This window comes from Athene cunicularia (assembly GCF_003259725.1).
Source record: "Athene cunicularia isolate RWA chromosome 3 unlocalized genomic scaffold, athCun1 chr3_part1, whole genome shotgun sequence".
NCBI lineage: Eukaryota > Metazoa > Chordata > Aves > Strigiformes > Strigidae > Athene > Athene cunicularia.
In genome coordinates, this window is record NW_020799097.1 from 43,143,635 (window position 1) to 43,169,341 (window position 25,707).

At 37.4% G+C, this 25,707-nt stretch overlaps 1 protein-coding gene across 1 annotated transcript in view; it reads left to right on the top strand.

Moving 5' to 3' along the window:
• Positions 1–24,984: 24,984 nt before the first annotated feature.
• Positions 24,985–25,707, top strand: part of FUT9 (fucosyltransferase 9) — a 111,868-nt gene continuing 111,145 nt past the window's right edge. Inside the window, exon 1 of the mRNA XM_026845691.1 lies at positions 24,985–25,138. The gene's annotated coding sequence lies outside the window, so the exon portion shown is untranslated. The remainder of the gene's footprint in view (positions 25,139–25,707) is intronic.

Below are 25,707 nucleotides of genomic sequence, written 5' to 3' on the forward strand. Positions count from 1 at the left end.
ACGAATGGGGAAATGTGACTAGCATTCAGCAAAGATCATTACTAACATTCAGCATAAAACATCACCGGTAATTGGAAAAAAACCAAAAGTGTGACTTTTTTTATTCTTAAATGTGCTGTGGTAGCTTGAGCTTTCAGTAAGGTTATTAGGGTATCCACGTACAAGCAGTTGCACAACCCATAATCAAAGGATATTCTTTGATGTATAGGGAAAATTCACATAACAAGCTGACTGGATAACAGTAAGAAAATGATGATGGCATTGTAAGCTGTGGTTGCAGCTTTTTGCAATTTGTATTACATTTTATCAGACAATCATAATTTCTATGAGCAAAAAATGTATCATCTTGTCCAAATCCCTTAGAAAATGATAGATGAAAAATAGTTAGCCGTTTTTTCTTGCATTCATGGATAATTTCAGGTTGTTCCTGTTTGTGTTATTGAAAGTTAGGTTTCTTGAAAACTATGAAATCCTGGCAGAAGCTGATATTAAAGGTATTCGAGTGAAACCATTAGTGCTTTCCTTTTCTAAGCAGCCAGGGCAAGTGATCTTCTTTGCATTTCTTGAAACCATTTTAATTGAATTTGGAGCCAGCTCAGGTCTCCCAAATTCAGGCTCTGAAGATCCAGTGGAGGAGAAAATACCTAACAACACTTGTAGACTGAATGAATTATTAGCAAAAAGCCTGATGCCGTAAAATGTTCAATGACTTTGATTCGTGTTTAAATCATAGTAAGCTGTGATTGTTCAGTGTAATTGGCCCCAGGTGTCTGAAGCACAAGATTGCCCTTTAGTATGAAATATTCCCATCCTTATTAGCACTAGTGGAATGCTAGAAAGCTGTGTAATTCCATAGCAGCTTGATTTTATGTACAATAGGAAGAAAAGAATGGTAAATCTTAGAAATGTATAGAGATTCAGGAATTGTGGAAGTTGCTTTGGAAAAGAGTACATTTCAGATTGCTAATATTTGCAGGAAGTGTCTCTTTTCAATCAATGTTTCTTTAGGCAGACATATCAACATAAACTGCTGTGTCACTGTATTTATCCAGTTTATATGTTAGTGACCTAGAGGAATGTAGGAAGGATTGTGCTTGCTGTCACCAAAGCTGTGAGCAAGCAGGAAATATTAGACCTCTGTTTTTAATATCATGATACAAAATATTAATCAATTTCTAAAATGCCTTACATAACTTTAAAATATTCTCATGTATGAATCCCTAAACTCTATAAATATTTCAATTCGCGTTCCAAGTATAACAACACCATGATTTCCTCTAGTTAAATAATGTTTATTTGCAAGTCTGAGGGTCAGTGGTTGATGGACAGAGTATCAAAGGATTTACTTGAAAAATGGCATGTGATTATATGCAGATTTCCCTGCATAATAGGAATAAATACAATAACTTAACCAAATCACAGGAACACTTCCCTCTCATTTTCAGATATGTCATAAAACTTGCTCTGGTACACAAGCTCATTAATAAGAAAAAAATAACAAACTCTATGAGCATAGCCACTCCATCTTGAATATCTGAGTTCAGATGTGATCACCAGTAAAATTAACAGTATTTCCTTAGGAAGAATGATGTACTAAAATAAGCAAGAGAACAGCAGGGTAGTATGACGACGGCATGCTTGTAAGACGTTGTTTGCACCGATCACACCTGAGATTTAATTGCTTCCATTTAAAGATATGAGGAATCTCACTATCACTGAGGATGAAAAACATAGTAATCACTAGCTGACAACAGATCTTCAGCAGACATCTGCTGTCATAATGCTGCAGCACTCATTGGGCCATGTATTCGATTGGAAAATCTTCCCTTTGTTGTTCTATTTTAGGGTTTGTGACTATGGTCTCCCTTAACCTGTGTTTTGGGGTAGAGCAAGTATTAAAAGTGATACAGATGGCTAGAGGGTGTTCTTTCTGGGCTCAAGGGACCCGAGTCCTCAGTATTGCTAACATGGTCGTGCAAGTCCAGTCTCTGAAGCAACTCGTTTTGTAATCAGCTGCCCAATGCACCAGGCAATGCACCACCGTGACATACTAGCAGAGCTTCCCATTACAGCTGAGATGTAATGACTAGGACTGGAGATATGAGACAGTAGTTTTGGAAACTACCTCTGTGCCAAACTTGGATGTGACTTCAGACTCTGAACAGAATGATGAACTGCTGCATTTTTTTCCCAGGTTCCTGGTGTATTCTGGTGACATTCATCAACTTTCCCTTTGTCCTTTGACAATAGAGTCTATATTTTTCCACTGTAATGTAAGTTCGTACTTTTACAGGATACCATCTACACAAAAATGATTTCTCCTTATAGTGTGGTATATCATAGTAGTTAATTATATTGTAGCATTCAGGGACTATTAGGAAAGGCATAAATCCCTCTCATGTCTAATTCAATGCTTTGCTTTCCAAAAGGTGCCAAAAACCTGGTTCGTATGGAGAAATTATAAGAACTATGACCTGTAGAAAAAAAAAATGGGTAGAGAAAAGAAATGAAGAGGTTTAGAGGAAAACAGAAAACCAAGTGAAACATGAAAGAGAAATTATACATTAGGTTTTCCACACAGTCTAAGCAGGGAAAATATACATAATGGATTATTGTGGTTCATTAAAAGCATTTTATAAGAATGACATGTATCAAACAAAGCAAGAAAAATGCATACAAACAGGCCTATAAATAAAACTGCTAGGCTGAGTGAATCAGTGAAGAAGAAAAATTCAAAATAATGGGCAAACATGACATTTGTATCTGAAGATGATATAGTGCATTTTATCAAGCATAAAGAATACATTTAAAAGAATGTGGAGACCAATAAGCTTTCTGTACAATCAGGAAAAAATGTCTGAGCATGAGCAGGATAGAACTGCATTAAACACTTGTAACTATTTAATATTATTAGTCAACAAAAACAGAGCAATAAAAATGACTGCTTCCCAGCAGGTGGCAGTGAAGTTAATGTACTCTAATCCACCTCAACATCTTTCTATAATCTCCATAAAGACTGGTAGATTTTCAGACTGGAGGGCTTCCTCCTTTTTCTAGAAAGTCCCTATACAAGATCTCAAGGAATGATGGAACAAAATAGGAGTCAACAGAAAAATTTCAAGTATCAAAAAGTGCTGCCACTCGACACTGTCTGGCTAAAAAGAAGGTGCCTTTCCCATAAACACTGGGCAAGGAAATTGCACAATATTATAGAAACTTGGCTGTATTATTATTACTTCACAAGTTTACAAGTCTTCACAAGTCTAAAACTGCTGAGAACTTGAGGGTTTTTTTCCCTAGTAAGCTTGTTTAATCTATTTTCTTGAAAAGCTTTGCGATTCAGACTAATATGCACCTTCTATATTTTCAAAATCATACGCAAAATATTTTTAACATGATTGCTGACAAAGCCTCTTTTACATGGTTAGTGTGAGATACATGGTGCAGTCCTGTGGAAGCACAGTGTGATAGACGGATGCTGTATAAGCTTACCAGCCATCCTGATTTGTATGCAACAATTCTGTCCTCATTCTGAAACTCCCGCATTATGCCAGGGATTATGATTGTTCTGAGACTCCTGATCCCTAGGAGAGGCATGCAGAAAAATATCTAAAAGTGCTACAGTGAGGCAAAGTTGTAAAGGAACAGCTGGAGGAACCAGACATCAACAACAAAACAGGGAAAAGACAATCCCATAGGCCTTAGAGGGATAATTGAATGACATCCTCTGTCTCTAGCATTCCTGATATTCTGCCATTCTTTCTTCCTTGTCTGCTACTATGTCACTGCAAATAATAACCCTCTCTTTAATAACACAGAAGAGATGCATACTTGACTATTGTAATGTTTTCTAAATCACTCTACCTTCAATATTTGTCTACTGCATCCCTGAAAGTATACTGGATACTGAAAAATCCTGTTAGCTGACATGATCTGTTGTAAAGAAATGTTTTTTTCCTTTGTGTTTGTTTAAATGTTAAAGTATTTGTTTTAAAAAGTGATCTGTATGGCTGTCCCATAAGTGAAATTGTTTACATTTTAAAAGCAATTTTCAAATTACTGTTCTGTACTGTATGTATTAGTTCATTAATAATGGATTTCCATGTGATGCTTCCTTATTGTTTTTTTAATGGAAGAAATTTAGCCAGGTGCTTTTCTAATTGTGACTTGATTATATTCCAGTTTTTAGAACAGACTTTCCTAAATTGAAATTAAACACAATTATCTCTCTGAAGTGTCAGATACCCTGAAAATGTCTATCTAACTGGTACAGCAGGACTGCTGCCCATGCATTCACACAAGAAGCTGAAAGCAGCCCAGCAGAGAAATGATGAATTTGGGATGCAGTGTTTATTAGAATTGAATGCTGTGGAAAGTAACCAGGCGTACTGGCAAACAATAATATTTCAATCACAAAATAAGTCAGTGAAAAACATATTTTTTCAAGGCACTTTGCTGGGAAAAAAAAAATAAAAAATTAAAAGCACACAGAAATAGTTTGTCAGAGGCGTCTAAAATTCAGCTGTTTGGAAAAAATAGCTAAAGCGGACTTCAAAGAGAATGCAGATAGTTGCACAGATATACAGATATTCTGACCAAAATTGTCCTAAAAAATGTTACAATTGCAAGTCAGAGTTTCTCAAAAGCTAATAAATGACATAAACAAGGTTTTCTGTGGAAGCCTGGGTATATATTATTCAAAGGGTTTTCCTGAAGGACCCTGCCTCATAAGCCTCCTCTTCACAGGATAAAGCAGGGATTCAGATATGCAGCACAATGCTCTTTAACACTTAAAAGTAAAGGTTAGGCAGTCACTGCAGAAGGTTGTTCTCTTCTGTATGGGTAACCATGCAGAAAGGGACAGAAACATGCAGTTGGCAGTGTGGTGGCAATTTGTTAGACGGCAAAAGCATATCCAGCGTTGTGATCAAAGAACTGCTAGAGCTATTCTCAACTTGTATTCTCTTTAGCTTATATTTATTCCCCTCCCCTGTTTCTTCTGTCTCTTCCTTTTCTGTTCCTTTTCTAGTCTCCTCCTTTCCTTTTTTGTTAATCTCCCTTATCCCTTCCCACCTTCCCTGTGTCTAGTCAGTTAAACCTCTTTTCTACATTTTTTCCTCATTCATATTATCGTGTGATTATATTATGGGAACTTAGTTACAGAGACGGGACCCACAGAACCACTGAAAAGGCAGGAGCAACAACAGATACAGGAATATTCTCATAAACAGGAATATCCTCCTAAACATCTTTACCCAGGCTGAACCATGTTTGGGGTAGCAGGGACAAGGCCATAGCTCAGGAGGCAACTGAGAAGCAGACTAAGCAAAAGCATCTTCAGAGGACAGAAACAATGAGTTCTATAATGTCATACATAATTAAGTTAATAATATTTTTAAAAGCTTTATATTTTATTCAAACTGAGAAGTTTTCATACAATCAGAAAAAAAAAAAAAAATTATATTCTTATTACCTCAGAAATCACACTGCCAAACATCAAGTCCTTGTTCCATAGCACAGAGACCTAATGAGATACCTTTAGGGAAGACTTTTAAATGTGCAAAATAGTATTAATTTTGTCCTCTGAAAAGTTCCAAACCATTTCAGGTGATACTACCCTAAATAAAAAAACATACAAACCAGCCACCTATAACATGAACACAAATGTTTAAAGTTTGGTGATATTTTCAGAAAGTAAGAATCTTAGGCCAGAAATTACTGGGAAACTTTAATCATTACCCAGTGTATAACCTTGTCAATAATACCAAAGGAGGAAATGATCCATTACTAAAACTGACAAATGCAAAAATTACAAAAACTCTATCTATATTATCTGCCTGTCTTCCAGGACAATGCCTAACCTTCACCAATAAAAGTACAAAATAATATCTTTTGTTAGCTAAGCTCTTTTTTAATATTGATTGATAAAGACCTTTCTGCTGTTGATGGTAAATTGTCGATCACACTCTGATGATTCCCAAGCTCTGGCACAAAAAAGTTGTAGTAGGGCTTTGAATGGTCAACATGACAAAAAACGGTATAAATTATAAAATATCAATGTATCTTTAAATTGTGTACAATATTTGCAGAGAACAGTCATTTTTTGATAAGTATCAAAAGAATGATAATTTTTTTTTCTTACTATTTGCCTCATAACAAGAAAGGTATTAATATTACTCAACAGAAAAAAAAAATATGCTTTGGTTAACACAAACTGCTGGAACACCCCAGCAGAGCTTGGTAACACATATGTTACGGTTTTGATTGGCTGTGGTCTCATAGCTCTGATCAATAAACTAATTGAGCTGTATCAAACTGGTCTTCTGGGCTTTTACTCTTGTTAGAAATAATTCATACTCAAATTTGGAATAAACACGTAGAGGAAATGGGCAGGGTGATGTTCCCTCTGTGAATAGCCTGGATATAATATACAGTTTCTCTCTCATCTCACCTCATAGCTCATTCTGGAAGGATAAAGGCAATTTCTTTTCACAGTTGACACTACCCTGATGTTGCTTAGACTCTTACCTGTATGCAGAGCAACTTCCTTTCTACCCTGTGTGCTGTCCTGCTCTACTAATATTCCTCACCTATTTTTCTGTGCTGAACCTTTCATTGCCTTCCTGAAGTTCTTCAGTGCCACATTTTTCACTTTCATTTAGGAGGCCTCCTTGCAAAACCTCAGTCCTGTGTTTCTTTCACTGTATGCTATTGTTATACTATGCATGTGAAATTTCAAATATGAGGATCAGTAATTCTTGCATTTTGATAAAAAGAACTAGGGGAGATAATCATGTGCATGACTTTTATTTATTTTTTTGGTGGCTTTCAATGGCATTGAGATGTCTTGGAACAGCATTTAGAAGATTTCACAGGAGTCTCTGCTCCAGGACTAATGGAACCTTTTCCTGTCAGCTTCACTGTTGACTTAACAGTGTCTCCAGAACTTTATTTTAAAACAAATTCCAGCAGGCATGCACATATTCTCATCTTCTAGTAGCTTTAAAAATAAATGCAACAATGTTAAATGTGGATTTTGGGGAATTAATTCCTATATACAAGGTTAAGTTAGTTCAGCATCAGGTCCTTTTTTATCCCACATACAGGTCCTGCTCACATTACTTCTTATATCATGCAGATTATGTTTCTCTGGAGATACACAGTCCTGTACGTACTATTGAGGACCTCCCTCAAGAAATCTGTTAGTCACAAGATCTGGGTTTGTACTTCTCTTGCCTCTGGTCCCCACTGACTAGTTTCTTGTTCGGAGAGTGTCCTGCAGTTTTGCATCAGATGTACACAGAGAGATTTTCATTCCAAAGAACCTTGTGCAGTAGAGCAACAAAGAGATATGGGAAGATCCTCCTTAAGTAATCAAAATAACATCAAGCTGAAACTAAAATTTAGGAAGGGCTTCATTAATGTTTACTCTATTAACATCAAGAGGTTTTGTCCTTATGCTCAGCTAGGGCTTTAAAAGATGTTAATTTTAATAATTATGCAGCAACACTAAAATTTTTATGTTGTTATAATGAAAGGAGGTGTATGTTGTACTGCTGCAAGTTGTACAAACCTTTGAGTATAATATCATTAACACTTCAGTTATTAGAGATACAGGTTTTAAGGAAAATAATTTTATTATGGTTGAAAAAAATATAGAATATTGTGACTTCCCTGATAGCAAGAACAGTTCTTCAAACTGTAAACTTTTTTTTGAGAAGGGACAACATCTTTTGCACTTTACACACTTGGGTTATGAACCTAGTAGGAGTTCCTTTTAAGGCCACAGGTGGGAGGCTGACCACTTTTTTTCTTCCTCCCAGTTGCACTTTTCAGGTGAGACAAATGTGCCATTTAGCAAATGCACCCTGACATTTACTGTCCAGCCCACACTTAACAGTGATTCCTTCACTAAAGAGTTAACTGGGGGTTTTGCCAGTTAGTACTACTACATTTCCTATCAACAAATAATAACCTTTAATCTGCCTTTAGAAGTGATTTAAACCTGCGCTAACTGAAACTCTGACTACCTAGAAAGACTGTGATGGGAAGGCCCCTGAGTTATGCTCTGACAAAAGCACATTTGCCATGAACTGAGGACATGGAGAAAATCGATCAGCTGTCGTTACTTCTTGAGAAACATCCCATAATTCTTGCAAAGAACAGATGAGTTGTCTTGTAATTGACTTAATTGATGGGAAAGGGTTCATAGGACATTTAACACAAAAAACACTAGAATTGACCATCAAGGCGTGTAAACAGAAGCAATGAGAATATGGAAATAACTTGCTGAGGAAGTGTTTAAACCTGTAGTAAACTAAACCATGAGGGTGCCACTCACCCAGTTTACTATGCATAGGAAATAGTCTAGTGGACTGGCTGGCTGAGCTACACGATTTAGTATGTAAGCATTTTAGTATTTGCCAGCACTTATCAGACTTTTTTCTCTTTGAGCATCTGGCAGCAGCTGATTAAAATGACTGAAGACCAGCATCTTAAAGTCAAAGTAGCATGTAATTGCCAAATAGGACATAAGATTTAGGAGTATATTAACACAAAAAAAGAGACCAAATGCATCTTCTTCTCTATGAGCTCAAAGGGCCTACCTGTTGCTCTAGGCTGTTTCTGTCCCTTGGCTGGGAGAGCTTGCTGGAGGTAGCAGCCAGGTAGAATTCAGCTGTGAATGTTTTATTATATAGTAAACACTGAAATCAACTGATAACTAATATGTCAGAGAATTTGTAAGCAGTAAAATGTATATAGAATAATTCTTGGAAGAATTCAATAAAAATACGACAAAATCATGTAGATTGTTAAGTAGTTGGTATCTAAAAAAATCATGCTATATTTTGTTAAAAGGGCATGGTGTTTCAATACCAATATAGGTGATAATTTCTCCCATAAGTTTATGATTAAGACCAGTCTTCATTCTTGCACTCAGAAAGTCTGTAATCAAAACCAGTGTAGTGGCCAACATATTAGTAAAGCCATACTTGTATCCCTTCTACACGTGTTCTTTATTAATACATCAAGACTTTTCCCCTACAAGCTGTTAAAAGACCAATAATGAATAAACCATTCAAATAAGCCATGCAGCAGGGCTCTATGTTAATGATAATAATCAATACCGGAATTTCCCTCAGGAAGGAATTCAGTTTATAAAGTTATGTTCTTTGGGAAGCATTTGGGCAACAAGCATTCTTGGTGCTTCAGAACGACGGCAGGGAGTCTGTAGCATGCTGTTAACACCCTTTTGAGTAGATGTGACTACAGTTTCAGCCTATTGAAATTCCTGCTGCGTTGCTTTGCATTACTTTGTATTTAATCACAATCTTTATTAGCATTTATTCATTGTAACTGTACTTTATTCATTTATTCACTTAAATGGTTATGCAAAATTGAATATATAAAACTGTGGCAACATCTTTTATGAGCAACAAATAAAAATTAAGCCTGCTTGCATTGCATGTGCATGTCTATTCAACAGATGCCCTGTTATTGTTTGATGGATGTCTGTGCCAGAAAAAAGAGCTAGAAGCATATTCTGTTTAGTTTAGAAATAATTGGTTCTTAAAAGATTTTCAGTTTTCTATTCATCAGATACACACATATGTATATGCATACACTCATTTTATAGTAAACATGTAATTTGTATCTGCCACAGTCAGAATTCTGATTAAAAGGAAGCACAACGGGTCAGAATCTCCACAGCTAAAAGTCAGTCTATTTTCACCACTGCCAGTCGTAGCAACAGAGTAGTGCTGGTGCAGGCAGACTGAAAGTATGGCCAGTGTTTCTCATAATTCTGACCCAAAAAAAAAGTTCTTAACTTTAACTTACTTTTTATTTTTCCTTGTAATTTTTTTCCATGTCAGTCTAGGATGCAGTTTTCCATTTTCTGCCAGGGAACATAAAGGGAAAAGTTTTCAGATTCATACTCTTTATTACTCTATTGTACTAAATTCTGCAGTAACGTTCCCAGGACTGGTGCCAGTGAGATGGAAATAAGCTACCAAATTTTACTTGGTGGGCCAGAGTCTGGTTTCCCGTGTGTTGTTGTTAAAGAATCAGAGGTCACAGGTATACTGTCCCATTTTGAAAATATGTATAATAACCAGTAAGAATGGTATTTGTTCTCAAGTGAGAGGTACTCAGCCCACTACTAACACCACTAAACATTCCCAAAAAGCATGGATAGTTGCACCAACAGCAGGATGCCTTTTGTTCTGCCATCTAATGTTTCAAACTAAGCATTGGAGAGACCATGTTATATATCCAGTAATGAGACCCATGGGACATTTATCTTCATGCAACTCCAGAGCCTTTTCTCTTACTTCTGTTCTCTGGAAGGATGTGTCCAGGAATTGTTTCTAGCACAATATCTCTTTGGGCTTGCAGTACTCTGGCGCCTCATCAGAACAGAGATGATACAGGTAGAGCATTTACCTCAGGTTTAAATGCTGAGCTTTAAAGAGAATTGAGGGGGGGGGGGAATCAAGAACAGGGGTTTTGGTCAAACAGCTGCCTCATCAGCACTTAATTTTGACCTTGCCTCATGGGAGTTATTTACCCTCCTTTTAGTCAACAAAGCTAATATGGCATTTAGTTCCTTAATTCTTTAGCACAATGACCAGTTCTGTGACACTTTTATGCCTAAAAGTACCTTTAGTCTTCATAAGTGGTGTTCTGATCTAGAGCATATGCTCTAACCACATGGCATAAACCCACAGAAGGAGATATCCCTGACCATTCAAGAGTCAACACATGCACTTTGCACTGACCTTGAGCCTGACAGTATGCATGAATTAGTAGACCATAAATTTGAGCATTGGCTTGGAATAAATATTGAAAGTATTTATATAAATAAGAATTACGTAATCACCAGAGAGTAATATTAGTATGTCACATCATAACCTATAGCTTGATAGCAAAGATGGGATGACACATGGGAGACTGAAACTTCCACCTGCTCTATGAGTGGTTTAGCCCTTTACAAAAAGGTATTGACTTCAGTACTTAAGTCTACGAAAGAGTTAATGAGGGCAAAAAAGTATGTCTACCAAGCTTGGATTTATGCATCTCTGTCTCACAAAGAAGGGGGCTTTAAGCCAAGTTCTTCACTTCAGTAACTCCTCCTAATTGCCTTAGAAGTTCTGTACACAGGGTTTTGTCAATCCTGTTCTGAGGTACCTTCCTGGTCATTAAATTATTTCTCTAATCATTGTGTAGAAAATGTACTTACCTAACTTGTGGCTGGGGATGCTGCTAAGTAGAACTTAAGAGGTAGTTTGGCTCACTGCTGCACTGATCCACAATTCCCAGTATGAGTCCAGGCCTCTGAGATTATTAAGTGGGAGAAAAATCCTCTTTAAAATAGCCTTTCATGCAGCAATTTCAGACTGATGGAAGTAATTCTGAGAATTCTAAATTACTCAAAGTAATGGTGGTAAGAACTTAAGAGGCAACTAGAACCAAGCTACAGACTTGTATTTTGGGGCCACTAGGGACCACTAAGCTCATCTAGTCTGACCTGCTGCCTAGTGCAGGCCAAACAATTTCATCTAATAGTCCCTGCAATGAACAGAAATATTCTTCCCTACAGTGCAAGTTAACATTAGTCAATCTCTTAGCTTGTAGCTGAGTAAGAATGTAGACCTTAAGAAGACATTCAGTTTTGATTTAAACACTTCAAGCTTGAATAAACCTCTTCCAAATATAAAAAATAAACAAAGAAAATAGAAAGAAAACCAAATCTCCACACTGCTACTCATTGGAAGATAAACAGTAAGGACAGTAGTTTTCTGAGCTACAGTTGTGAGTTGTACAAGAAGCCATATGAGTCCAGTGTCAGCCAAAGATGTATTTCTTTGTTTATTTCCTCTATTCTTCTGTACACCACTGAGGTTTTAAAGCAGGTTAATTCTGAGGGCTGAAAGGGTTTTCCTAGTGATTCCAGCCAATATAGCTTTGGATATATTCCAAAACCACTGCATCTAATAGAAAACTTTCATTGTCTTAGACATGCTTTCGAGACAACTCAATGTCTAAAACTTTCTCTAAAATATTGACACTGGCCTATAAAATGAACCCTTTATGACTAATTTTACACTTACCAATAACAAAGTATTAAAGTTAAGTAGCATCTTGAAACTCAATTTAAATCCTACAAAAAATAAAGAAAACCTTAACCTTAGTACATGTACCTAACTTTGCAAAAAGAAGCTTGCTTCCGCTGCCACGTACACTGACAGAAATAAGTATAGAAAATGCTAACATAATCAAAGACTGATCATAAAATGCATCAAAATCATATTGAAAATATATGTATATGTAATACATAGAGTATCTGAACCTGAACTAATAATGGAATGTATTTCATATTACTATTTAATTGTCTCTCAGAAGATACAATAGACAGACTGTTGTCACAGAGACAGTCCTGAGACTGTTTCAGAGGAGAATTTGGTCTATTGATGAAGTTACATATCCAAAGGATCAAAAATAACTGTCAGAGACAATTGATGAGGTCATTTGACTCCTTCCTGGAGTTTTTTCCAATAAGTTGAGAATAAATGGAGTATCAAAATCTCAGAGATAGCCTAACAAAACCTAATTACTTTCAAGAAACTATTGAACTTCTGTTACCAAAGCTTAAGGCTCAGTTCTCAACTACCATATTGCATCCCTGTGTAACATCCTTCATCAATAGTCTGTGGTAAGATAGAAGGAAACTTCGACTGAGTGACTCCTCTGTCACTTTAGATTCAGTTCAGCATGAATAGTCCAATATAGAAGGAAAAATAATTTATATTAGGCATAGGGCCATCTATCCCTTATTAGCTCCTCCATGGAGTGGTTTAGGAACTAAATTACAAAAGTCTGAGTCTGAAGATAATCTCTGGTCTCCCTGATCAGCAAAAATGCCACCATCCCCCATCACCCACCTTGGCTTTTTGATATATCATAATTGGTAATGGTAGCTCAAAAGCTGTCATGGAGTATATTTATGGTAATTTCAAACCAAGCAAGAAGTCATTTGCATTGCTATATGCTGAGCTGAGAGACATCCAATCAGCTAGTAGAAAATGCTAAGGAGAGAGCATCAAACTTTAGACATGCTTGAAAAAATTTTAGCCGGACAATATTTTGTATCAGAAATGCCTCATGGTTTGGCTGTTAAGCAGAGTAGAGCAGACTTAAATTGTTTCAATGTGGAGCAATGTAGTTCTGAGTAAAGCGCACCTTCATTTGATGCATCATTGTTCTGCGGTAAAATGATGACTTGCTGTTGAGTAAAGGGATTTGACTGGTAACAGAAAACAGTACAATGAGCAGAAGGTCCAGAGGAGAGCTCACAAAGAACAGATAATGTTAGAAGAATGTAGATAACAACCTTTCATTGACAGAAACATCACTTTGCACTTCTTAAATGTGCCAGAAAGCATTTTTTCACTATCATCAGCCAGGAACTTAGGCTGTTTTCATTAAAGCTTTATTTGTGGCATTAATATTTTTTGTTAAAATATGTTAAATAGAGCGCAAAAAAAATGGTTTTTTCAATCCTCAAAAAACCCCAAGAAACTCCAAATATGTTCCTTCAGCCCCTCCTATGAACAGATTTAAGAAATGCATGATGAACAGTTGTCTCAGATGTACAAATCTGTAGTTAAGTTTTGCAACTTATTCACAATAAATTAAAATATAATAATTACTTAAGAATCACTGCTTTCTTTAAATCATGTTTTATTACTACCATCTATACCAAAATATTATTTTATAGTTGCATGTCTTTAAAGATAGCCTTCTGTTTTTCAGGTGGAAAGTGTAAGAAGTAAGTACTTTTTAACATTCCTCTGTGTCTTCTGCAGTATCTGTTCGTTACTCAAGAGCAGCACAAGTTACATGCATTGTATGCTGTTACAGCATAAGATTGTTTACAGTCAATGCCATCAGCTGGAAAGTGTTTGATCCCAGCTCAATGGTTTGCTAAGGATTGTGTGATCCTCAGGGGTTTTACAGGCTCTCAAGATTTGAAATACATAGACATTTTACGGAGTGCTTTGTGGTGCCTGCTGAGTGGTTTCCTGCAGGTTGCATCAATTCACCACACTCATCAACTGATGACAATAAACAAGAGTCATTTAATTACTATTAAAGACCACTTTCTGCCTCTGGATATAGATAAGTAACTGCCAATGACTTTAAAAGGAGGTAATGATGTGAGCCTGAGCCTAGAATCTAATTCTATGCAATTTGGTTTTACTCTCTTGCTTAATGGTTCGGCTGGAAGTCCAAAGACCTAGATCATGTTTTCAGGTGTCTTTCTTTGGTTGCAGCAAAATTGATTTATCAAAATGCTCCATCAGCATCCTCATGGCCTTATCTCCCAAATGCAGACATTTTCTGGTACTGGAGTACCCTCAGCATACCAGAAGTGAGCATCAAAAAAGAGGACTTCTCCATTTCACATGCAGCCTGGGCAAGACCACACCTGAAAACATTGATGCTGCAGATCCACTAAATCATGGTCTGCAAGGCAGAGGCAACACTCCAGAGCACTGCACATGTTGTTTGGTATTCATTTTCTAAAATTTTGCCGTGCAACCAGAGGTCACTATTACTATTATACGCTATTACTATGGTCCACATGCAAGCATGGAGCCAGAGTCTGCCCACACCATGCCAAACAGGGAAACACCCAGATGTACTGGCATATCCTTTCTGCTCCCTGCTGCAAGCTGCCTAGCAAAGACCCTCCTCTCAGCCTCATGGTCCAACCTGCGTTTATGTATTAATTTAGAGCAGAGCTTGGGACATCATTAGCCAATCAACTAAGTCATTCCTTTGAGTAGTGAATTTAGACTAAGACTAAACCTAAAAAATGTCACTCTAGCTGAGAGATCAACACCACATTGCAACATCTACAGTAGGAATTAAACTCTTGGAAATTCATGGCAAATTATTCAACATTAGAAATTAAAACACTGGAAAGCTCATTATATAATACCTTTAGGCCTTCAAACTATATTGCATTGGATGACTGATACAGCTCAAAGAGCTCTGAAGTTGTATCTTTACCGTGATTACTATGGCAGGCTGAGGAACACACCTTTTTACTCCTCATCATTGGTGGTAGCCTGGTATAGATGGGTCTCCAAAAACTAGATTCACCTCATCTAACTTTAGATTCTTAAATGGGGCAAGTAGTGTGCCCCTGCAGCCAAGCAAATGCAGTATCACCATGGCTAGTAACAGGCTACAGGCTTTTTAATAACTGCAAGGACTCAGGATGAGGCTTTTTCAGACTTTCCTTGTCTGATCTTGCCTTTGTCAGTTACAAGGTTTGTTTCAGGTTCCTTAGTTGACACTGCAATTGGCTAATGACCAGGTGGACATTATCTAATTTATTTCAGCCTTGTTTAGCTTTGTATAATTCTGTGCTGCAGCACCTATTGCTGCTGTAATGTTGACATCTTTCCTGTAAGTGATACTGGTTCCAAGTATGTAGATTCTGGGAGTTAATCTGTGTAGGATGAATTATATGTGACTCCAGAATAAAAACGTGGTGCAGTGCAATATAAGTGCAGGATGCTAGCAGGGGCCACGGAAGCATAGGCCCAAGCCCAGGGGCTTCAGGGCTGTATATGACTTGTGTGTTATCAGCTACAGAGCACTAAAGGGATGCAAATCCTGGACCTCAGTGAAATTGATTTTAGGAGTCACCAAGAGAACAAGGAAACAAGTATCTGATATACGTAATATGTACAATATAGAAAAAATTCAGAAGTAATTTGAAATTGCAAGTCAAGAGACAAAGAGCTAGGTGTAGGCTTTGTCAGAAAGCCAGAATAGCTCCAAGTTGTTGAGGAGAAAGAAACCATCAACATCACTCTCCTCCTGACTTGAAATGCTAAGTATTAAATTAACCAGGCTATTGAAGTAAAGGGGAAAAGTAAAGAATGGTATACAGTGAATGGAGAAAAAAATGACAATGAGTGAAAGATAAGTAAGAAGAAAGAATTTTTGTAAATATTCAACCCAAGACATATGGGGACTGATTTATAAACTACTGAGTGCTCACATCTGTAAGCAAAGTGTTCTGGATATACAAAATGCCATAGGAAGCCTAAGTATTCTTAAAATAAGGTTGCCCAGGGCCTTATTTTCAAACACATTTAGGCACCAAAAATTGCAAAAATCACACCACAGGGATTTTCCAGAGGACCTGAGAAGCTAGATGCCTAACACCCACGTTAGCATCTCATTAAGCTAATGATCTCATTGGACTAATTTGCTTACCTGCACTTTTAAGAATTAAAAAAAAATAAATAAATCTGTCTTCAAGTATCTGAAAGTTGGCAGCCTAAATGGATTGATATTTTTGACAGCATTTGTCTAAGTCACACTGTGCCTCAGTTCCTTTTGTTTAAAAAGTATAATAATACTATCTCGTGTCACAGGGCTGTCAGGAAGATACATTGAACTAAAGGCTTTGAAGCACTCAGAAACAAGAGTGAAAAAGCTATTGAAACATTTTAGCATGTGATCATATGCAGGTTTACCCCACAGTGCAGTGTTTGGGTAATGCAGACAAAATACAGCTCAAGCTATAGCTAGTCAGGAAAATCAGGCCTGTGAGAGGATATTGAGGGATGGGATCTGTGCTTTTTCTTTTTCTTCTTTTAAAGAATGTATGAATACAATAAAATAAATTATTAAAAAATATGCAGCCATCCTTAAAAAATTCTTCCAAATGTCACACCATTATCTAAGCCAGAGTGACTTCAGCACCTTGAGACACACATCATCAGGTCTGCTATCCTGATTCACAACCTTCTTAGTGTATCAAACAGAAGTTTAAAAGACAACTTGATCATGGTTCATAAGGACCCAGAGGAGAAGACTTCTGATATCTGGGACACTTTAATCTGACATACAACAGCATAACAAGATTCAGTTTCTGGATAAGCTGGAGACAGAAAGGTACAAATTAGAAAGAAACAGCACATTTTAGCAAGGAAAGTAATTAATCATTGGTACAGTTTACCAAGGGAAGTGGTAAATTTATCATAACTAAGTCTTTAATTCAACACTGAATGACTTTCCAAAGGATGGGATGTGAACAATAAATAGAATAAATACGGGAAAAAATTCCTATCTGCAGGGGAACATTGGGTGTCCTGTGATATGCAGGCATCTAGACTAAGTCAGTGTCATTGACTCTGGACTTAAAATGAATCTATATATACTTGGCTGCCTTTCATGATGAACCAAAGATGGGCACATAGTAGAAGATGTACAGCACACAGTCACTGAACTAAATGCACAGCAGCTATCTTTGGGGCATGCAGAGTGTCTTTTTTTTTTTTTTTAAATTAATTACAGATAATTATTATGTATCATTTTTTTAACATCACATATCTGCACTGCTCCTTAATGAATATCAATTAAAACACTGTCCTGGACTTCTAGTCTATCGTAAATTAAGTAAGAAACAGCTCAAAGAAGGAAAGAGTAAACTACATTATAGTATGAAAATTGTTTGCATTCAGGCATATGCAATTATATTTCTGGTTTTTGCTTTTGTTGTTATTTGCTTGTATTTGCTTTCAATGTCATTATTTCAAAACAGTGAATGTCTTAGATGTTTCTCATCACGAGTGATATAGATAATAAGGGTAGATTTTGTAACTGTTTTTTTTCCAATCATTAAACATAAATAAATTTATAAATAAATGTATGCCATTAGTTTTGAAAGGGTTGTATGCCTTTGTTTCAACCATGAATTTACATCCTAATTTATATGTTCCTACAACTTAACGCAGCTTAAAAGATAGTTAAGAAACCCTGACAGAGAACAAAACCCTTTATATTGGACACTCTGTCTGGGATGTTTTAGCAACTGAAAAAGAGGGAAGAGAAATTTCTTGTGCTAGACACTTTAAAATTCTCACATTTCAAAAAGTCACATATCCATTGGTTTTCCCCTGAATGAAATTCCAGAGGGGTATTTAGAGTTCATATAAATTCAGGTAGTTGCATCTAGACTCTGATTTGTAATAGGTTATTCAGTTAGTCATTTAAAAAGAACATGACAGGACCTAATCTTGCCGCTTGTTATTCATGCCGCAGATAGTCCTATTGCAGTCACATTACTCAGATTCATCAGACACAGTATTTATATATTCAATATTATTCAAATAAAGGGGAGGTAATAAACTGGAGCTGGGATGGGAGTACTGCTTCTTTTCCAAATCCATCAGCTAGTTTTGCAAGAGAGATTTTCTCTCTCCACAGACCTTGCCTCTCTTATGTCCCTACACCATCACAGCCACAACCGTAATTATGCAAATTAATACTTTTTGATTTTAATATTCTGATTAATCTTCTGGTTTTGGGTTTAGTAATAATTGCTACGTTTCTGGAAAGTGTTTACCCAGAGGAGTGAATTAAAATGGATTTTGTGGATTGACATCCAGTGTGATTGATCATATTCTGAATGCACCAATGGCCTTCTGGAGTTTGTCTGTATTCAAAATGTACTAATTATTGTTTGGATTTTCCTCAAGTGGAACTTTGTGGAAAAAATTGTAATCACTACCCAACTTGTTCTTCAATATTATGCCCTCACCAAAAAGCTGAAACTTTTCCAAATGTACTTTCTTAGAAGTTTCAATCTGTTAGATGGAAGTGGATTTTATGACTGTTGTTTCTCTAATGATTCATGAAGTTTATGAATGATTTTATGTACTTAACTTCAACAAGCATAAACAATATAAAAAATTCTCCTACTTGCTCTGCAAAATTGGAAAGAAGATTTGAACATTAACATCATTAACTGAAATGAAAACCTTTGACTGTATACATACCTGAGGTGGAAGTTTCCAAAGTGGGTTTTTTCACCACATCTCCTGCAACCAGCATGAAGGCAGCTTCTGAAACCCCTCTGTGGGCTACTAACTTTGGTTTATCTGCATGCACAAACGTTTCACGGCTGCTTCCCACTCCATTGTATATTTTTCTAACATCAAAGGAGTTTGAGGCTTTTCACATCTCCCAGCTGTCTAGCCTATGTGAATACAGGATTTGGAGCCGACACATTATGATTATTACTAGCTGTTATTTGGAACCATACTGGTGGACCGTGACTCTGTTGTCCTACATACTGTAAAATGTGAGAACACAAAAATGATTTGTGTCTCCAAACAGTTTATGGTCCTTCCAGGCAAATGAATGAAGTCAGAAATGTTAGAGAAGAGCTCAAAACAGACAGATCTATAATATACATTATCAGATGTAATGTATACTGAAGAATAACACTGAGAGAACAGAGGATTAACTCTCACATGGGTCAAAATACTTTTAAAACTTAATATGTCCCTGCAAGGACACTGTAAAAATGGTTACTATGGAATTTTATGCTTTGCTCATCTCCATTAATTCAAACTCATCTATAAAGGACCATGTTTCAAAGAGCAAACATGTTCATCTTTTCTAACTGTAGCCTCTGCCCAACCAGAATGGACCCTAACATGATAAGGGTGTATTTCTATTCCCCTCAGTGTTAGCAGTAAAATTGCCAGAGAAGTTGGGACCTCGGATATTTTCTTCCAGTAAGGCACTCAGTAACATTTCCAATATTCTGCTGTCTGTATCAATCTGAAAACAAGTTATGCCTACACTGTAGACTTCTGCTGGCATAGCTTTGTGAGCCACTGATACAAAAATGTCTTCCAGAAGCTCCTGTAATAAGCTCACTTGCATTAAAAAATTAAAAAAAAAAAAAAAAAAAAAAAAAAAAAAAAAAAAAAAAAAAAAAAAAAAAAACTTGTTTAGCTGTTTAGCTTGTTTAACTCAGAGGTAATCAAATAGAGTATGAAGTATATAGCTTTCACAAGATAAGCTGCATCCTTGCCAGCAAAGAGTTGCTGCTATGGTACACTACTGTGGGAATACCTTTAAATCATTCCTAGTGAAGACATTGCCCTTAGTGAACAATTCTGTTGAGGATACACAGAACAGACTACAGTTTGCAGCATAGCTGTATTGACTTGGTAGCACTAGCTAATATTTGAAGAAATTGGTACATTCTTTGTTTCCAAAATCACCAGATTTAATATTGAATTATTAAAGAAACAAATCTATTGATGTGTTTATGCTTCTTTTTCTCTGTATTAAGCTTCATTTTAGTATACCACTGCTGGAATATACATATGAAGCATCAACGATAAAACACTAGCACAGAAGATAGGAGTCAAGGCAGGAGAAATCCATAATTAGATTTTTCTCAGTACATCCATCTTCATTTATCCAAGAGGCCAAAGTCATTATTATTTACTCAGGAATCTCCTTGGAGAGTAGAACTGTAAAGATTTACTGCATATTATGAGAATCTGTAAGTATATTGAAGTTCCCTAGTTCAATTATTTGTCCCTTTTATATTTGATTATAATAGGAAGAAAGTTATACCAGTACCTGTATGTTTGGTTTCTGATTATATCTTCCCTCTCCTAAATTGTTCCTGTAATGGAAAAGGGGCAACTGTATTTCATGTCTTCCCTCACATTTTGTTTCTTTTTTCGTCAGCTTATAGAAGCTTACCTGTGAAGTTCTTTGTGTTTGGTACAAGACAATCAAATCTGTTAAGAAATTAATGACAGAAAGTCTTAACTAGAGAAGCTGTACTTTTCACAGCCATTCTTTTTTTCTCAGTGGAGAGTGAGGCTTAGATGCAGCAAATCATGTCTCCCAGACCAGTTTGGATTCATGAGTGAAGTCCTTGCTTTATCTTGGCTTGTTAGAGCAAAACACTTTTCTCAGGATCAATCTTATGAGCCATAGTGCAAAGGCATTTAATTTTAAATTTTAAATCTGATTGTCCTGTATAATGTGAAACTGCTGTTTAGCAAGCAGCCTTACTCAGTAAAAATGGCATTGTGAACACACACACACACTAGAACAAAACAAAACAAAAAATCACCCTAGTTTGCCATAGATTACTTCATCTCACTTAATCTTTATTTTCCTTGATAAAACAAAAGGAAGCAAACAAAATATTCTGTGAGTAAATTAAAGGTATAATAAAAAACGGTAGCTATACTTTGGCACATAAGATATTTTAATAAGTGATTTATTTTATTTTCTCTAAAATAAAGGCATTAGCAAATGTTATAACTGTGCCTAAGAATGGAGACTTAAACCACTCAAATATCAGAGTTAAATGTGTTCAACCTGCTGTAAAGCAAAAACTGAGGATGAACAGTTCTTTCTCAGATTGAAATATTAGTAATTTATTTTTTTTTTTAATCTTAATCATATCCAAAGCCTCGCCCTGGGTTCAGCTCTCGCTGTACAACAGTTCCTGTCTGGGTCTAGTATGTACTCCTCATCCCATAACCCTGCAAACTGCAATGGCCCACTGAGCTCATCAAGGTCATTAAGGCTGATTGCACAGCACCAGGTACTGGCATTAGTCAATCCAGCTGTAGAATCAGGGCCAAGTTTAAGGCAAAACACAACAAATGAACGTCAAGAACAGCAAGTCAAAGGATGATAGATTTTAAATGGTGCTGTTAACCCCCAAGCCAACAGTCAATTACAAATAGGAAAGTGCACGCAGGATTCCCATCAGCACAGGTTCTGGGTTCTCGACAGTGAATGCAGATGAAAAGATAAGCCCTGTCCCTGCAAGCACTGGTGGGACAAACTTTATGGAAACATCAGTGGAAAAGCACATGTTTCAGTACTGCATGTCAGTTTTTACCTAGTGCTTAAATGTTCTTTAAAAAAACATGCCTCACATAAAAGTCCAGACCATCTTAGGTAAAAAAAACAAAACAAAACATTATTTTGATAAATAATTACTTTGGGGTTGAGGGAACAGTTTGGAGAGGAGATTGTTTCATTTTGGTTTATTTTTGTAATTTCATTCTGTTTCTTTTGACCTTTAAAATATTCTGCATAAAAAAGAATATTTTTTAAAAAAAACACATATATTAATATCCACATGAATTCTGTTATGTGAATGAGACCTTTTATCAAACTGTGCTCTCAGAAAATATTTGGAACCTTCAGGAAACAACATAGCATATTTTGAGTCTAAGGTGGCAAGCTCAGCAACCAGATTTTGCAAAGGCAATTTATGTAGCAATGGTATAATCAAAAAAGGCTTACATTTTCTCTCCAATGAAAAAAACATGTTTACTGCACTCACACAAAGGTTTTATAGAAGAGATGCCACCTCATATCTAAGAATAAACCAGTTCACAACGATGACTGAAATGTAAGGGTTAATGTTTGTATTCGACATAAAACAAATGCTGCTATAATTTAAAACCGAAAGTCTTGATAAATCCTTGTACATCAACATAAATCTTTGTACATATATATAAAGACCAGGCAAGAATCTGAAGAGAGCCCTGTAATTTCCTGAAGAACTGACAAAATTCCAATGAAATAATTTTCATGTAAAAAAAAAATAAATTCTGTGGGCATATATGTGCTTGCTTTGATGCAGACTAAATTTGTAGTCAAAGCTAGGAGAGAGCTAAAGTCATTCATCTGAGAACAGACAGGACCTCAGCGGTTTATTTCCTATTCTGAATCTCAGAGAAAAAAATGTTAACACTCAGTCTCCCATTTCTTGGGAATCACTCTAACTATAATACCAAGCTACTATTACACCTGGTCTCAGTTATCCCTACTGAAGCTGTTCATCAGCCACTACAGAGCAAGAAAGGACAAGAAAATTAACTATATTAAAAACTGCTTTAAATATACTAAACCCCTGTACTATGTTAAAAAAAATAAATAAAAATAAAAATAAAAAAGCCAATTTCTGTACCATTCATGCTGGATAAGTTCTTGCTCAGAGATGTCATTATCTATGCAGAGTCCAGATCTTTCCCAATGAACCAGTTTCCCCTCCCTTTGCTCACTATTCTCTCTCTTAGTAGTCTATAGTCCTTGTGGGAGAAGGATGGAGGGCGGGGACAAGTACAGAGGAAACAGAATGAATCACAGAATGGTTTAGGTTGGAAGAGACCTTAAAGATCACATAGTTCCACTCCCCCTGCCATGGGCAGGGACACCTTCCTCTAGCCCAGGTTGCTCAAAGCCCCGTCCAACCTGGCCTTGAACACTGCCAGGGAGGGGGCAGCCACAGCTTCTCTGGGCAACCTGTGCCAGTGTCTCACCACCCTCACAGTAAAGAATTTCTTCCTTATCGATAATCTAAATCTACCCTCTTTCAGTTACCCCTTGTCCTATCACTACACTCCCTGATAAAGAGTCCCTCTCCAATTTTCCTGTAGCCCCCTTTAAGTACTGGAAGGCCACTATAAGGTCTCCCTGGAGCCTTCTCTTTTCCAGGCTGAACAAACCCAACTTTCTCAGGCTGTCCTCATTGCGCAGGTGCTCCAGCCCCCTGACCATCTTTGTGGCCTCCTGTGGACTCACTCGATCAGGTCCATGTCCTTCGTAAGTTGGGGGCCCCAGAGCTGAACACAGCACTCCAGGTGGGGTCTCATGAGAGCAGAGTAAACAGAGAGAATCACCTCCCTCGACCTGCTGGTCACACTTCTCTTGATGCAGCCAAGGATATGGTTGGCTTTCTAGACTGTGAGTGCAGACTGCTGGCTCATAGTTTTCCATCCGTCTATACCCCCAAGTCCTTCTCTGCAGGGCTGATCTCAATCCACTCATTGCCCAGCCTGTATTTGTGCTTGGGATTGCCCTGACCCATGTGCAGGACCTTCCACTTGGCCTTGTTGGACTTCATGAGATTTTGCACGGGCCCGCCTCTCAAGACTGTCAAGGTCCCTCTGGATGGCACATCCCTTCCCTCCAGCCTGTCAATCACACCACACAGCTTGGTGTCTTTGGCAAACTTGCTGAGGGTGCACTCAATCCTGTTGTCCATGTCATTAACAGAGATGTTAAACAGCACCGGTCCCAGTACCAACTCCGGGGGGACGCCACTGATCACTGCTCTCCACTTGGACATCGAGCCATTGATCACAACTCTTTGAGTGTGACCATCCAGCCAATTCCTTATCCACTGAGTGGTCCATCCATAAAATCTGTCGCTCCAAAGTAGAGAGATTGATGTTATGCAGGACAGTGTCAAAAGCTTTGCACAGGTCCAGGTAGATGACATCAGTTGCTCTTCCCTTATCCACCAATGTTGTAACCCCATTGTAGAAGGAAACCAAATACCTCAGGGTTGATTTGCCACTAGTGAAACAATGTTACATGCCGCCAAACATCTCCTAATTTTCCTAGCACAGAAATCTGTAAGTTAAGTCATGCTCAGATCTAACCCCAGAACTGAGATGGGAGGAGAGAAAAACACTGAAAGATTAGTTTAAGAATCTTCTTGAGAGCAGCATTGAGTCCTACTCCTACTGGCTTTAAAGATGCACAAAATTGGACCTAATAATTTTGCAATGTCCCCTCTTTCCCTCCCCTTGCCTACTGTATTTTGTGGCTTGTTTGAGCCTATGGAGACTAGAGGACATCCTCCAGCCAGGGGCTGTAATCTGCCTTCTAGAACATATTTTTTCCAATGGCTGCAGGGGAGCAGAACCAGTTTACTGACCTTCTCTCAATGCTTTAAGATGCCCATCTTAGTATTTTTTCTTTTTCCCAGTGAGTTCTTACTAGTTCTTACTAGCTCTTACTAGAATTGTGGCACTCAGAAATACCTTCATGCCAACAGTGAACTCAGAGCTGAACCAGTTCCCACCATGGTTATAGAAATATTTGTGTTGTCTTTAGTGAACTTTGGGTCAGGGGTCTCTTTTGGAATGAATGTGTTAGAAGACCAGATCAATTCTCTTAAGTGACTGTAGCCCTTACAGCAAATCAGCAGTTTGAAATGTAAAGCTGTGTGGAAATCTACCCAATCTCTCTCTTCCCTCGCTTCACAAGTGGGAGCTGTTGATACCTGCACAGCTCTTGGTACAAGGCAGAGCAGAAGAGCATAGTAAATTAATAATCCACAAGCCATTCAGAAACGTTTAGGACAGAGACACTGACACCAGGGAATCATATGTCTGCATTGAGCATCTAGTAAATTGTTTACTTGGAAGGCTGATGAGAAACACACAGATGAACCTCTGAAACAACTACTTGGCAGGTAAGGCTACTAATGTACTCTAATATAGTGCTATGTTCTCATCATCGCTATATCTTTTTCCCAAGTGTACTCGCAGCAGTTTATCAACATTATATAATGCAGGGAGAGTTCAGAGCAAAGATAGAGAGTTGGTAGCCGGTGTTTTGTGTGCTTCTTTATTTGACATACTTGATTTACAGGTCTCCTGTTTACACGATACACTTTGGGATGTTGCTTCTTTTATTTTTAATGTTAAAATAATTACTCTTGATTCTAAATAAACAACCGGGAAGGTTTCGGGAGCAGGCTTGAAAGACTGCTTTTAAGAACTACTCCAGGGTATGGCTTATTTCTCAGCCAGTCAATGCTTATCGTCCTCTATATGTTTCCCCCTTGTTTACCGCCTTTTTTCCCTATCACAGTACGGTTTTGTTTTCTCCTGCCGGGTGGGAAAAAAAAGGAAGAAAAGAAGAAGAGCAGGATAGGCAAGCGCTAGAAGCGCTTCTCCCCTCGGCGTTGGGGGGTCGCGGAAGCGGGGCTGGGGACCTCCTGCCCTTCAGAGGAGCCGATCGCCCTTCCCGGGGGGGCGG